Raw genomic sequence first — 14,400 nt, 5'->3', positions numbered from 1 at the left:
GACTGAGGCTCCCAGCCTTGCGGTTTCCTCATATTCTTAGCAAGATGAGATCAGAAAAATCAGCTAGCCAGAAACTCCTTGCACTCTGTCCTGAGGAAATAATCTGAAACATTGACAAGGATTTATGCACAACAAAGAATTACTCATAAAAGTAGAAAATTGGGAAGCCTGGAGTTTAATTAATAGTGTCCATGTCAGTTTCTACTAATGTTCTTTTTTCTGTTCAGAGATTCAATACACAATATCAGTTTCTATTTTGTGAATTTTTAAGTAAAGAAGTTTTTTATCTTGAGCTAGGTTTGAATGCTTAATATTACACAGTTTCTGTTTATACTTTGTACAAAGTAACCCTATTTTGATTTGCTCGTTCTGACAATACTGGTATGCTCAGCCAGCCTTAATCATTATTGGCTCAATGTTGACTTGAGTATTGGGTTTATTAGGAATACTTTGAAATGGAGACTCCCTGAATATGTGAAGGCTATTAGTGTGGTTGATATCACATTGTATGTAATACCTGCTACAAACCATTTGTGAAGTTATCTATGTTAATTAAACTCCTAATATTCCTAATTCTTGTATGTGTCTTGTGATATAACCTGAAGTTCGAGCTTTGGTTTTTATGTCCCCCTGCTCTCCCACAAGGGCAGTGAGACCAAAACAAGGCAACAGGCCTCATTCTTATTCCACAGCACAGAGTAGTTTGAAAACCATCTTAAATTACTTCAGATTAATTCAGCTTTTGGGGGGCAAATATTGCTTCACACGAAGGCGTTTCCAGAGCTGTCTGTTGAGTGTCGGTCCCTGGAGAACCCTGAACAAAGGACTGGGATAAGTGCTTTCAGGAAGGGTGGCCTGGGCTACTCTCCTCCTAGTGAAAACAACAGAAAATCCCAGATATTGCCTTAGGAATAAACCTTCCCCCCAAAGCAGCCACCAGGTTACCACAGAGCAAGGAGAGGAGTGGGGGAAGGTTCCTGGAGCCCAAATGCACATTGCTTAGGCAGCGCAAACACCTCAAATAGTGCAATGGGCTCATAGTCCTGGGCTGACCATGTCTCAAGGGGCCGAGGAAAAGTGAGGTCCCTGACCTTCCCAGCAGCCGCACACTCTCCTGGGGTCTCAGGGGCGTGAGCGTCTTGCCAAGTGAATGGCCCACGACTGGACGGAGCCGAAACCTCGGAACAGATTCCCAGGACCAACAGACACCGCAGAGTCATGAGACACAGATCACAGGAAAGCTACCCTTCCTGTGTTTTAAGGGGGGAAAGACAAAATTGGAAATATCTGCAGGGTACAGAAACCACAAAAAATTATCAGTACAGGAGGACCATTTACAGAATATGCAAAATTTGACCGTATGCTGAGCTGTAAAAAAGTCTCCACAAGTTTCAAAGGGCAACATTCACGCAGGTAGCGTGGGCAGGAGGATGGAGCTAGGAATTAGCCACAGAAGGTAACTAGGAATCCCCTGTATTTGGAAATTAAGCCAGGCAATTCTAAGGTCAGGGGTGGGACAGGGATGTCCCTATGACCTTCCAGAGTAGTTCTCAGAATGAGCAGACACGCCTGTTGGGGGCTGTGATTACCATTCGGTAATGTTGGGGCCACCTGTCGCCTTACTCAGGCAGTGTCAGTCCTGAGAAGGTTCGTGGGAGCTTATGAAGCCTGCTCTGGGGATGCTCTCAGGGAGTCCACAGAGGACAAGCAACACACAGGAACGATGAGGGTCAAGGCTGGGGGAGAGCTGCAGTCCCCATGTCCATGGAGGCAGAGGCCACTCTCGTAACAACAGCTTGGCCGGTTGTTAATGGGTGTGGCTGGAACCCTGACAAACCCAAGAAAGCAGAGACAAAACAGCTCCTCGTACAGTTTGTAACAGTCAGGAAGGTCCACCCAGCCCAGAGCACATCTTGGAAAAGCTGACTTGTTGTAGGCGGGGAATGAAGTGATTTTTAACTTTTAAAATGGATTTTATCATATTTGTGTGGCTGATTTTTTTTTAAAAACAATTTTTACTTATTTATTTATTTGACAGAGAGAGTATGAGTGGGGGCAGAGGGAGAGGGGAGCCTGTTTCTCCCCTCCGAGCAGAGAGCCTGACGCGGGACTTGACCTCAGGACCCTGGGATTGTGACCCAAACGGAGGGCACACGCATCACCGACTGAGCCACTCGGGTGCCCCTGTGCGGTGCATTTTGTAAAACTCGATTTGGTGTGCATGTTAGGCCTTGCTCACCCCATTCACAGCCCATGGCCTCCTCCCTGTGGCCGCTCTGTCACCCATGAACTTGGAGAACTCACAGACCGGTGACAGGTAACTCTGTCCCACCCCACAAGCCGCTTTCCCCCGAGAGGTGAACAAGCCAGTCTTTGGCCTCGGTGTCAGGCTGGGCCCCTGGTTCTCACGCTCCCTGGGCCTGTGGCATCGCCAGCTCCACGCTGTCCGCATGGTGTCTGGCCATGTGGTGTGCCTGCCGTGAGGGGACGGCAGTGCGGGAAAATACTGAACCCTGGAACTGCTCAGGGCCGTGGAGTGTTCCTGGCGAGAACATCTGGGAAGGATCTTACAGAGCCTTCTTCGGCCTTCCACCCTCTCCCACACCAGGGAGCAGAGAGCTGACTTGGACTTTCAGTCTGCTTTTGCTCAGAAAGTCAGGCAAAGCTGACCCCACGGGGCCACGGTGCCGAGTCCCCAGGTCCCAGTGTGGGGAAGGGAAGGGCACCGGCCTGCGTGGTCAGATGGACACAGAGCTGGGGGCCGGCAGGGTGGGGTTCCTATACCCCACAGACTCTCCTGCTTGCAAGAGCGCCCTGTCCGCCCAGGCTCTCCAGCCCAGTGTGTTGATTATCTAGCGGCTACTTGTTGTCACTTGCTGTGGGTCCTCAAGTCTGTCATCTGCAGGGCAGGGTCCCTCCCTGGGGGTGAGGGGTCTGGGGAATGGGTGTGGCCGTACAGAGCAGCCCCAACCGCCTCCCATGGCCCCCCGGGAGACTGTGGGGAGTGCCTGGCCCCCCTGGGTGGCTGCCACGTCTCCAGGTCCTTGCAGTCTGGGCTCTGCAGAGTCACAAACAGGGTATATGATGCTCAGAGCCTGGGAGACCCTGTCCTGGGAACCCTCCAGATGCCCCAGCACCTCAGGAGCCATGGGGGGAGGTCTCTAGGCTCTCTTGCTGCCATTTTATTGTATTTATATGTATTTAAGTGGGGGGGGGGGTTGTGCCGCAGGGACAGAGGGAGAGGGAGAATCCTAAAACAGACCCCTGCTGAGTGAGGCACCGGAGCCAAGGACCCAGCGATCCCAGAGATCTAGACCAGAGCCCAAACCACCCACGAGTCACCCAGGCACCCTCTTTGCTGCCATTTTAATGCAGATGTGACTCTAAAATAATTAAACCATTTTCTGGGTGCCTGGGTGGCTCAGTAGGTTAAGGCCTCTGCCTTCGGCTCAGGTCAGGATCCCAGGGTCCGGGATCAAGCCCCACATGGGGCTCTCTGCTCAGCAGGGAGCCTGCTTCCCTTCCTCTCTCTCTGCCTGCTTATGATCTCTGTCAAATAAATAAATAAAATCTTTAAAAATAAAATAAAATAATTAAACCATTTTCTCCATGTCTCTTCGGCAACACATCTCTCCTTTCAAGAGAAAGGAGAAAATGCAACTGGAAAACAGAGCGCACCCTCTCCTGCAATTCTGAAAGAAGATGGCCTTGAGGCAGGGGAGCCCTCCCCCACCCAGCAAGGGACAGCTTGAGCTTCTGGTGGGGCATTGTCCCTGTGGGGCCATGCCTTCCTGGCGTGTGTGTTCAGGTGACCAGAAGGAGGCTGTGAACGGGGGCTTCATCTCTCAGTGACAGCGGAGCCTTCCCTTGGGCACAACTCATCATGGATAATGCGACCTCCCCCAGGTGGTTTGGGTGGTGAGCTGTCTGCTGGTGATGGAGTTTTGGAATATAGATGAGGTTCACTGGGGTGAGGTCCAGAGCCAGCAGCCAAGAAGGAATTCTCAAGATGTCTTTGGTGTGAACAGGCGGTTTATTAGAGCGCAGGGTAGGACCCGTGGGCAGAAAGACTGGGGTTGTGAGGGGTGGCTGACTATGTACAGTGGGGTTGGGGGAGGGAAGGAAAAGGGAGGTTTCAAGAGGATTTCTGGATGTTAAAGAAGACTCATAGGACACCGGAGGCCTTGCCATTCTCAAGCTAAGGTTGTCCTTCCTTCTAGCAAAGCATTACGTGAAGACCCTTGGGAGATTCCTGGAGGAATGTCATACACGTCCCACCCAGGGGGGCGGTTGTGGGGTGTCAGCTTCTGCTTTGTCCTCAGCCTGCCTTCTACTCCCTCATCAAGAGCTACTTGCAAGATCTTTAGGGTCACGCTGCCATGACCTGAGCTCTGCTCTGAGCCATGCTCTGAGCTCCCTAACATATAAGTGTTCCGCTTGTTCTGGATGACGGGACAATAACTGAGTCATTAGAATCTGGAAATCATGGGGCGCCTGGGGTACTCAGTCGTTAAGCCTCTGCCTTCAGCTCAGGTCATGATCTCAGGGTCCTGGGATCCAGCCCCGCATCGGGCTCTCTGCTCAGCGGGGAGCCTGCTTCCCCCCTCTCTCTGCCTGTCTCTCTGCCTCCTTGTGATCTCTGTCTGTCAAATAAATAAATAAAATCTTTAAAAAAACAAAAACAAAAACTAGTCTCTCTCCTCAGACCGGCTCCCTCTTCCCTACCGGTTGTCACTTCGTTCAGAGTAAGCTGACAAGGCACTTAAGCTTCTCCCAGGACAAAACTGAGTTTTAAGTGAGAAGAGTGCCCTGCAGTCATCTTATCCCCATCCAGCGATGCTCCTCGGTTGCTGACCATTTGCAGATAGGAGTGGTTGTGGATAGGAGGACACCCGGATCCAGTGAGCAGTCAGACCCAAGCTTCCAACTCACAAGGAAGACCCGGACGGTGTGGAGACAGAGCTGGTCCCCAGGTGTTCTGATTCTTGGTCCAGGAATGCTCCCCTCTGCTTTGACCTTTGTGGTTGTGATGTGTTGGTGATGTACCGGGAGTGGTCCACAAGAATTCACCTTCCTTTGCAGACATCATAATAAATGACTGGTTTCAAGGACATAAAAGTCAGAAGTGTTAAAAAACAAAATTCAACTTAATGAATTGGAAGATCTAATTGGTTTTATTCAGTGACTCACGAATCAGGCAGCTACCATCCAGCAGATGGACAGGAAATCTGGGGAGCTGTGTGAGACAGAAAGCTGTTACAGGCAGAAACAAGTGGACAAGGAAGTTATTAGCGAAGGAAAAGAAAGGATTGTTTTGGGCAAGGTCACCTTCCTTCAGGGAACGGTAAGGGTCTTCAGGCAGCCTTGCAGGTGGAAACCATATCTAAATCTTGGTTTGCTGGGGCCTGGGTGGGGTAGGTAGGCAGTTGGGTGTCCAACTCTTGATTTCAGCTTGGGTCCTGATCTCAGAGTTGTGGGATGGAGGATGGCGTCAGGCCCCACACTCAGTGGGAGTGCCCCTCCCCCCATTCTCTCTCTCTCTCTCTCAAATAAATAAATCTTTAAAAAAAAATCTTGGCTTGCTGTCCGTGGGGCGAGTGACTCCATTTTGGACCTGCTGTTCCGTTTTTAACAATTCCTCCCTCAAACTCAGTCTGACGGCGGATGTGGTCAGTATTTGGGGCACTGGTGCCACCCTGAGCTCCAGCTCAGCGGTCCTCAGCATCCCTGACCTCCTGTGACTTTCACACTCAGGCTCACACGTCTAAGTTGGCCACGTGGTTCATTCTTTTTCTGACCTTCCCACCTCAGGGAGATCGTTTGCCTGGTGGTTATCAGCTATGAACATGCAATTAAAGCTTTTGAGAGAACACAACATGCCAGGGGGACTGTTATGACGGCACAGGGTCCCCCCCGACAGACGTCTGAGGCGCACCCAGAGTCATGGCTCTCAGGACTCAAACCAATGAATATTTTTAAAAGTCAAAGAAAGACCGCATAGAAGGGGTCGTGTGTTAGAGCCAGCAGCCTGCTCAGTGATTCTAGGTAATGGAGTTTCTACTCCCCCAGAAGTGTCCCTCCAGGTGCATAGGTGACATCGCCTACAACAGACACCTCCTTGTTTGGCTGAAAGGTAACCAGGGCCTAGTCACATATCAAGAGCTACCTGGAACAGAGAGTCTAAGGGTCTTGGGGTGGGGGTGGGAGGTGGCTATTGCCTTGGCACCAGAGTCTGTAACACTTTCAAGACCCAAGTTCCTGATCATAGCTTTATTTACGTTTACTCCCAACTAGGGAAGTAGGGACCTGCCAAAGGAGTGAAGGCTGAATAGTGAAAGCCTCCTTGAAGGTCCTTTCTCATCAACAATGCAAATTTAGGCCTTTCGATGGCTGAGGCGTCCCTGTGTGTCTGTGAACACTTAGGTGCACCGTCAGATAACTAAGAGGCATTGGTGGGGTCTGCCCCAGCCATGTAGGTATTCACTGGTCTGAGGAGAACGATAATCACCACAGACAGAGATAAATCCTGTCGGGGCACAGACCACTCCTGCGGAGGTGGGGCTGTTAATGGACAGATTAGGGTTTCTAGCGAGAAACCCAGCAATCAGAAAAGTCCTTAGCAATAGCCCGGGAGAGGTGGGGGATGGCATTATCCTTCCAGCCCAGTACTAGAGTAAAGGAAAGACAGAATAGAAGGAAGGGTTTCATGCTCAGGTTGGGGGGTGGGGGTCTCCAACCAGTGTCTGGGGCAGAAGTAGGCCCGGTGGGTGTCGGCTGCCTCTCTCCCCACCAGGTTGGCTTTGAGTCTTCCAGCAGCTGTGCGGAACCAGGTGTCAGGTGGGGTCTTCCTCAGCCAGGAGACACATGCCCAAGGCTTGCTTCCAGTAGCACAGCAGCAGCGTCAGGGGGCAGGAGCCAGTGAGAAGACATGGTACCGCCCCTTCCGAGGGGATTCCAGGACAGTCTTTCTTTCCAGTAACTCCACATCAGAAGGGTGGAGAAAAGTGGGAACGTTAGCTTGTAGATTTGAGCTCCCACCCAGTCCAGTTCAGAGGTTATACAACAGAGTCTCAAAGACTATCAATTTTCTCTCAATAATTTACTCATAGTTAAATCACAGTTAATTTATTTCTATTAAATTTGTCCTGGTTATTTACATTAGTGCACTAAGAACAGTGACTGATCATAAAGCTCTTTTTAAGACTTTTTAAGGCTTCTGGGGCACCTGGGTGGCTCAGTGGGTTAGGCCTTTGCCTTCGGCTCAGGTCGTGATCTCAGGGTCCTGGGATCGAGCCCCGCATGGGGCTCTCTGCTCGGCAGGGAGCCTGCTCCCCCCCCCCGCCTGCCTCTCTGCCTGCTTGTGATCTCTCTCTCTCTCTCTGTCAAATAAATAAATAAAATATTTTTCTTAAAAAAAAGACTTTTTAAGGCTTCTTTGCTGGATCTTTTCATAAGGAACCTCAGACTGAACTCTTACAAACTTCTTGAGGCCAGGAAGCCAAGCCAACAACTTGCCATCAGATTTTGCCTGTAATAACTATAGTCTGGGTAAATTCCTAATGGTCTAAGCCTTGGTAATACAACCAGTATTTCCCATTGTGTCCTATTACAAGGAGGACGGATACTTACTGAACTTATGCAAATAACTTATGCATGATTTAGTAACAATACTGTCATGAAAAGAATATTTAACATTTCCCAAACTCTGGAGTAGAGAGAGAAAGCAAATATTTCATCCTTGTTTATAAAGGTGTACTTTATCAAATGGCTGTATGACACAAATAGTTTACGAGAAAAAAATTTTCTTAAATCTGGAAAAACAAAGCATTAAGGAACCAGCAGTGTTTCCAATAAAAATTCACAGAAAGTTGTCACCACCCTTCTCAGTTCATTCAGTCCCGTGTGATTAATATCTTGTCTACTTTGAAGCCAGTTTTTCCGTCAGTTCAGGAAATTCTTACCCAGTTCAGTCTTCTGAGCTGAAACTTTTGTCAGAAACCTGTGCTTGTCAAAGTCCTTTCTGTTAATCTCCTTGAAGATGAGGTCATTTTGCAGGGACACCCTTGCAAAACATCAGAGTAAAACAATAACTCTCTGTAAATGACCAAAGACTCAAAAATGCCCATAATGAAAGATCTGATGAAGATTCATTATAATAGAATTAACAAGGAAATTCTGTTATTCCTGTACCACACAACATTTGAAGATAGTAACAGAATAATGACTGATAACATTATATCAAGACACGTCACATTTCTAGGAATGTCACACGATTTCTGGAATACTTGTATAGCTACACAAATACTACACAGAGAAGGGTTATTATTACTTATTTGACAATGTTTCCCATGTAATTTAACATATTAAATAAGCCTAGCTAGTTCAACATCTCTATTTTCATAAGAGGAAAGCAATTCTTTTGAGATGTTTCAGGAACCCTTTGGAAAACCCAAAGATAGTTTAAGGTCAAAAAGACTATTTAGAATTTGATTTGGGGAATTTTGTCAAAAATATCAAAAGATTTTTTTAAATTTTATTTTATTTATTTGACAGAGGAGACGCAACGAGAGAGGGAACACAGGTAGGGGAGAGGGAGAAGCAGAGAGGGGGAAGCAGGCTTCCCGTGGAGCAGGAAGCCTGAGCGGGAGTCGATCCAGGACTTCAGGACCATGACCTGAGCTGAAGGCAGAGGCTTAATGACTGAGCCACCCTGGTGCCCCCAAAAATATCAAAAGATTTTAAAACACTTGGTAAAGTAGGATCATAGGTCACTGTGAAATAATATTTAGTTATTCATTTAACCAAAATGACAATTAAAGACTTCACAGACAAATACAGAAAGTTAAACAACTGTTCAAAAAAAACTTAGCTCTTTGCAGGGGTGGGTGGAGGTTAGGGGAAAACAAAACAAAACAAAACAAAACAAAGAAACTTAGCTCTTCTACATAACAGCTTTAATACTGAATATTTTCCTTGAAATTCATGTGGGTTAGTTTCTATTACATTTCTGAGAATTTAATTTATATAAATATTTAATTTTTTAAGCGAATTAAATAGAGCTCATTTACAAATTAGTTTTGGCAATACCATCCAGAGACAGAAAACACCACACACCCATCACACATGCATACAGATGGTCACGAACACATGGACAGACACAGAGAACTCCTTGTTCTTGTTCTCAAATTACTGTCATGAATCAAAGTTTCAAATGTCCTCTTCCCTTTTGTTTTTCTTCTGATGAGAATTACCTCCCTGAAGTTGATATTTTAAAGACTTGAAGTAGATGGGACTGTGAGTGTTCCCAGTGAAGGCCAGGTAGAACATTGACATCTCAAAGGCATGAGGAAAGAATGCCAGATCCTTCGAGAAGGACTTTTGTGCTCTTAAGGCCAGAATTTTTACAATACCTAATAAGCCCTTTGAGATAAGTAGGGGAGGTTTTGGGATTGGTAAAAAGGGTTGGTGGACTTTAAATCGTTTTGGAGCTGCACCTTTGGTCCTGTAAAGCCTAGATTTGTAAAACAAGGACAGTTAGGTTTTGGGCCACCACCTGCATAATGTCAAGTCTGACACACCCATCCATTTATGTCAGAATGTTTTTCTTTCCTTCCAGGTACATTTAGCTTAGAAGCCTTAAAAAATTCCTACCAGGCTCTAAAAATCAGCTTCCAATTTGGCCAAACTTCTAATCAGACAGTTATTAAATTCTTTCAAATATCTTGTCAGGTTTCAAGTGGGGACAAACAGCAAATATTTCTGGTCATATTAAACAACCCATGGGACTGGGAGGTGTTCTCAAAGAGGATACAAAAGTCACCACCTTCCCAAGACTCCAAGTCACTCCTGAAGGTGACAAAAGGAAGAACTGACAGCTTGCACATCCCAGATGGATAGAAAGCCGGCCAAGTTCTTAAGACACAAAACAGGACAAGCAAGAGGGAGTAGCTCTCCCTGACAGAAGAAGGATCAATAGCCAGTGGACTTGACATTGGTAAGGAAGGGAGAACTCGAAATTTTATTTCCCTCTCTCAACTGAGCACTCCAGACAGACACTGGGGAGAGCCGAGTGTCATGAGAATGTTCCCCATCACCAGATTCTGTTTTTCCAGGGTCCCCTCTGCAGAGACTCCAGTACCAACCAGAATTTGGCAAGGTTTTTCATTAATTTTAATCTTTACTTTCCCTTGGTTGTTTAAGAGAATAACATAGCAGTTTGCCAGACAATCCCAGAGAGGCCTGTCAGTTCTGGGTGGGACCCACACGGGAGCTTCCTTTGAATGAGGGTATGAAGACATCTGTGTGGGGCTGAAGGGTTTACACAAAACCTTTGAAGACAACCTCTTTTCTTGAGTTCCAGTTGATTACAAATGCGGTGTCAATCTCTGGGCCAGGAGGGTATAATGGGGAAGTCCTGCTGTTGTTCAAGGCATTTTGTGTCTTTTATTTTTCACTAGCCTCTTGTAATGACACTTTCAATAAAGCTATTTTGGAAACGTAAAGCCTTGTTGGAAACTTCTGAAATAGATATCCCATTCTGTTTGTTTAATATGGGAATCTTTACTGTCAAGTGCACTTTTTAATTGATCTTATCTAATCAGAAAACTTCTCATAATGGCCATTGTAATCCTAGGTTGTTGGTGGTAAGATTTTGCTTTTTTTTTTTTTTTTTTTATTTTATTTATTTGACAGACAGAGATCACAAGTAGGCAGAGAGGAAGGCAGAGAGAGAGGAGGAAGCAGGCTCCCCACTGAGCAGAGAGCCCGATGCGGGACTCGATCCCAGGACACTGGGATCATGACCTGAGCCGAAGGCAGAGGCTTTAACCCGCTGAGCCACCCAGGCGCCCCAAGATTTTGCTTTTTTGTAGATATTTATAGCTTCCAGGACCACAGTTTTTAGATATAAAATAAGTCTGCCAGAAAGCACACTTACCTCTTTTAGAGTTGAAAAATCTTATTTCTTTTAGCTAAGCCCTTGGGCCTCTTGCAGCCAGCAAACACATAAAAGGGATGTGCCACTGGGTTGGGTAGTATTTTAGTGTACCTTGCTTCATGGACATTTCTTGAGGTTGGCAAGTGACCTAGTGTCAATCTAGCCCATTCCATGACCAGCTTAACCTAACATGGGAGTCTTTCAGTTGGCGCACAATTTTTTTTTTTTGTCTTTTGGTCTCCAAGATCCCTGTTAGCAATAGCCTCTAGCTACAAAAACAAGAAAAGCAAATATGTACACCTTAATGTAGGGTCATTAACTAAGAGATGTTACCATGTCCTGGCCACAGGAAGGCCCTCCATTCGTTCCTGTGGAGGCTTGAGCTGGCGAAGGTCTGAACCAGCAAAGCTCAACCAACAGGGCTTGTAGATAGGAAAACTGCACATAAACCGGGAGCCACAACGCGCCACTATCCGTTCTCAGGTGGATCTTGGAAAAGAATCAAGAGCTGGGAGTTTCCACCAATTGGGAATTGTGGGCTGAAAAACCCATTAGGTCAGGAGTTCTCTGCAAAGACGGCGGAGCTGAGAACTGAGGAGGGCTGACCCTCAGCCCTTGGAAATGGCAGGAGAGCCAGAAAACCCAAAAAGAGTTCGGGTTCCGTCCACGTGTCCCGCCCGACGCGCCGTCAGAAGTTCGCGGCAGATCCCACCTCCGCCGAAAATCTGTTCAACAACAAAACCCGCCTGGAAAAAATGTGAAGATCTAATGGGCTCTTTGAATCCTGAATCGGGCAGGGCTCCATCTGGCAAATGGAAAGGATTTCCAAGATGCTGCACAAAGTGGGAAGCTGTTACCGGTGGGAGGACAGGACAAAGGAAGCTTCCAAGAAGGAGTGACTGAGGCAAATCATCTTCCTATGCGGAAAGATGGGGCCTATCGGGCCGCCTCGCGAGCACCGACAGACGCTCCAGGCGCGCAGACTCAAGGTCACGGGCCTGGGAGAGATTCCGGCTCGGGCTCGGGCTCGGGCTCGCGTTCGCGTTCGGCTAGGCTCGCAGTCCGCCGGGCACACGGCGCCGTCTTGGACCCGCCGGATCTTTGCTTCGGCGGAACATCGACCAGGCGCGTATTGAGACAAACGGTTGTTCCTCCTGGTGACGAGACGCGGGCGCAGGGTCCGGGGAAAGCGAGGAAAGGGGCCGAGCTGGTCGGGGCGACCGGGGCCTCTGGGCCTTTGTCCTGAACTGTGGCTGCCGCGAGCCGTGTCCTCCGCTGCGCGAGTTTCCCGACGACAGTGACCACCGGACACTTTCCGGGCGGCTCCCGGCCGACGGGCCTTCCGGAGACGAACCACGACTTCCAAGTGGACTTGGTCCCCGCTGAACCTGAGGGCTCCGGCTCCCATCCCGCCCAGACCCCCGCAGGTTCCCAAACCGCGCCCGCCCCACTCGGCTACCCGCCTCCTCTGGGGGAAAACGCGGATTTGCGCCAAAGCTCGCGAAGACGAAGTCAGACCTCAGCACAGGCCCCCACAGGGACACCTGTCTCCCTTCCTCTCCCGAGTCGTAGTTTCTTTTTTTCCCACCTTTGCCATCTAACCCGAGCCCTAACCCTAACCCTAACAACCTGAACCCTAACCCTAACTGTAACCCGAACCCTAACCCGTCCCTACATGACCAACCTGTATCAGCTTCAGCCCCCACTGGACCTGGAAAAGGCATCCGACTCCCCGGACTGTTAGTGCCTCGCAGTGGGTGACATGTCCTCACACACGCGTGTGCAATGAGCTCTTGATTCTTTCCAGGTTCTCTCTGCCGTTGCATCCCCGAGGGAGGTTCAGGAGCCAGAACGTGTGGCCCAGAGGACGGCAGCCCGCGAGCCTCCCGCACGCAGCCCCAGCAGCTCCTCTCGACTACCAGATGTCGGCACGTTGGTGTGGTGCTTCGTTTTCTTGAAGAAAATGGCCTGGAACTCACAGATATTATGAAAACTGGAGTTCCAAGTAGTCCATGGAGGTATCTTGAATATTAATGTTAATAACTTGCTAACGTGTATGATTTTGCTCATGAGCATGGAATAATAATTTGCTATAGGATCTAACTTTAAAAAATACCAATGAACTGGACAATGAATCAGCCCAATTCTTCCCCCTGGGTGAAACACACAGCTAGGAGTGTATGGTCAGAGCAACAGGTTTTTCTTTTCTTCACCTTGTGAGCATAGAGATTCTGCAGGTAGTGAAGCCAGAGGTTTGACTCCCGCCACAACGCACTCTGCTAGCTAGAGGTGAGATGGCACACACGAAGGTAAAACACAAAGAGTGTGGTTGGTGGGAATATACTGCTGCGTGTTACTTACCCAACAAACTGAAAACACAAATTCAGAGGGTGCACACACCCCGCGCTTCTTGTTGCATCATCCACAATAACCAAGTTATGGGAGCAGCCCAGATGTGCACCGACGGATGGATGGATAAGAAGGTGTGGTAGGTACACACAATGGAATATTACTCAGCCGTGAAAAGAATGATATCTTGCCATTTGCCATGACACAGCTGGAGCTAGAGAGCATTGTGCTAAGAGAAACAAGTCAGAGAAAGACAAATGCCATATGACCTCACTTGTATGCACAATTTAAAAAAAAAAAGGAAAAAGAGACAAACCAAAAAACAGATTCAACTACAGAGAACACACTGATGGTCTCCAGAGAGGAGGTGGGTGGGCGGGATGGGGGAAACGGGATGGGGACGAGGGAGGGCACTTGTCCTAATGAGCACTGAGTGATGTATGCAAATGTCGAATCACTGTATGTACCCCCAAAAAATCACTCTATGTAGGTTAACCATATTGGAATTTAAAAGAAAGAAATAGCACCAAAAAAAAAAAAAAAAAAAAAAGAAAGAAAAAAAGAAAAGAAAGAAAGAAGAAAGAGTGGTGGTCAATGAAAACATGCTGTGTCCCCCAGAACATCCAAGAGCAGAGTGGTGGACTTGCACATGCAGTCGGAGGTCTCCTACAAGCTCGACACACACAGGCAATCAAGATGAAACTGTACCAGATGCCTTCGGTGTGTACTACTTGTAGGTTAGCCCTACCTTTCTGAGACTGACCGTCAGCTAGAAAACCATTTCATCCCCAGGGCCCACATTCAATAATGACAGAAGCAAATGGAGGACACACATGTCAGAGCTTTTCAGCGCAAGCTGATACTAACAAACAAGAGGACAAGGGAACGCTGGTTGGGGGGGTCACAACAAAATGATGCTCCGAAAAGAGTCAGCAATAGAATAGATACGGTTTGTGGCTCAGTTGGTCAGGCATCTGCCTTTGGCTCGGATCACGATCTCAGGGTCCTGGGATCGAGTCCCACATTGGGCTCCCTGCTCAGCAGGGAGTCTGCTTCTCCCTCTGATCCTCCCCCAGCATGTTCTGTCTCTCTCTCTTGCAAAAATAAATAAATAT

The sequence above is a fragment of the Lutra lutra genome, chromosome 3 (assembly GCF_902655055.1).
Source record: "Lutra lutra chromosome 3, mLutLut1.2, whole genome shotgun sequence".
Lineage (NCBI taxonomy): Eukaryota > Metazoa > Chordata > Mammalia > Carnivora > Mustelidae > Lutra > Lutra lutra.
This window is presented reverse-complemented; position numbering follows the sequence as displayed.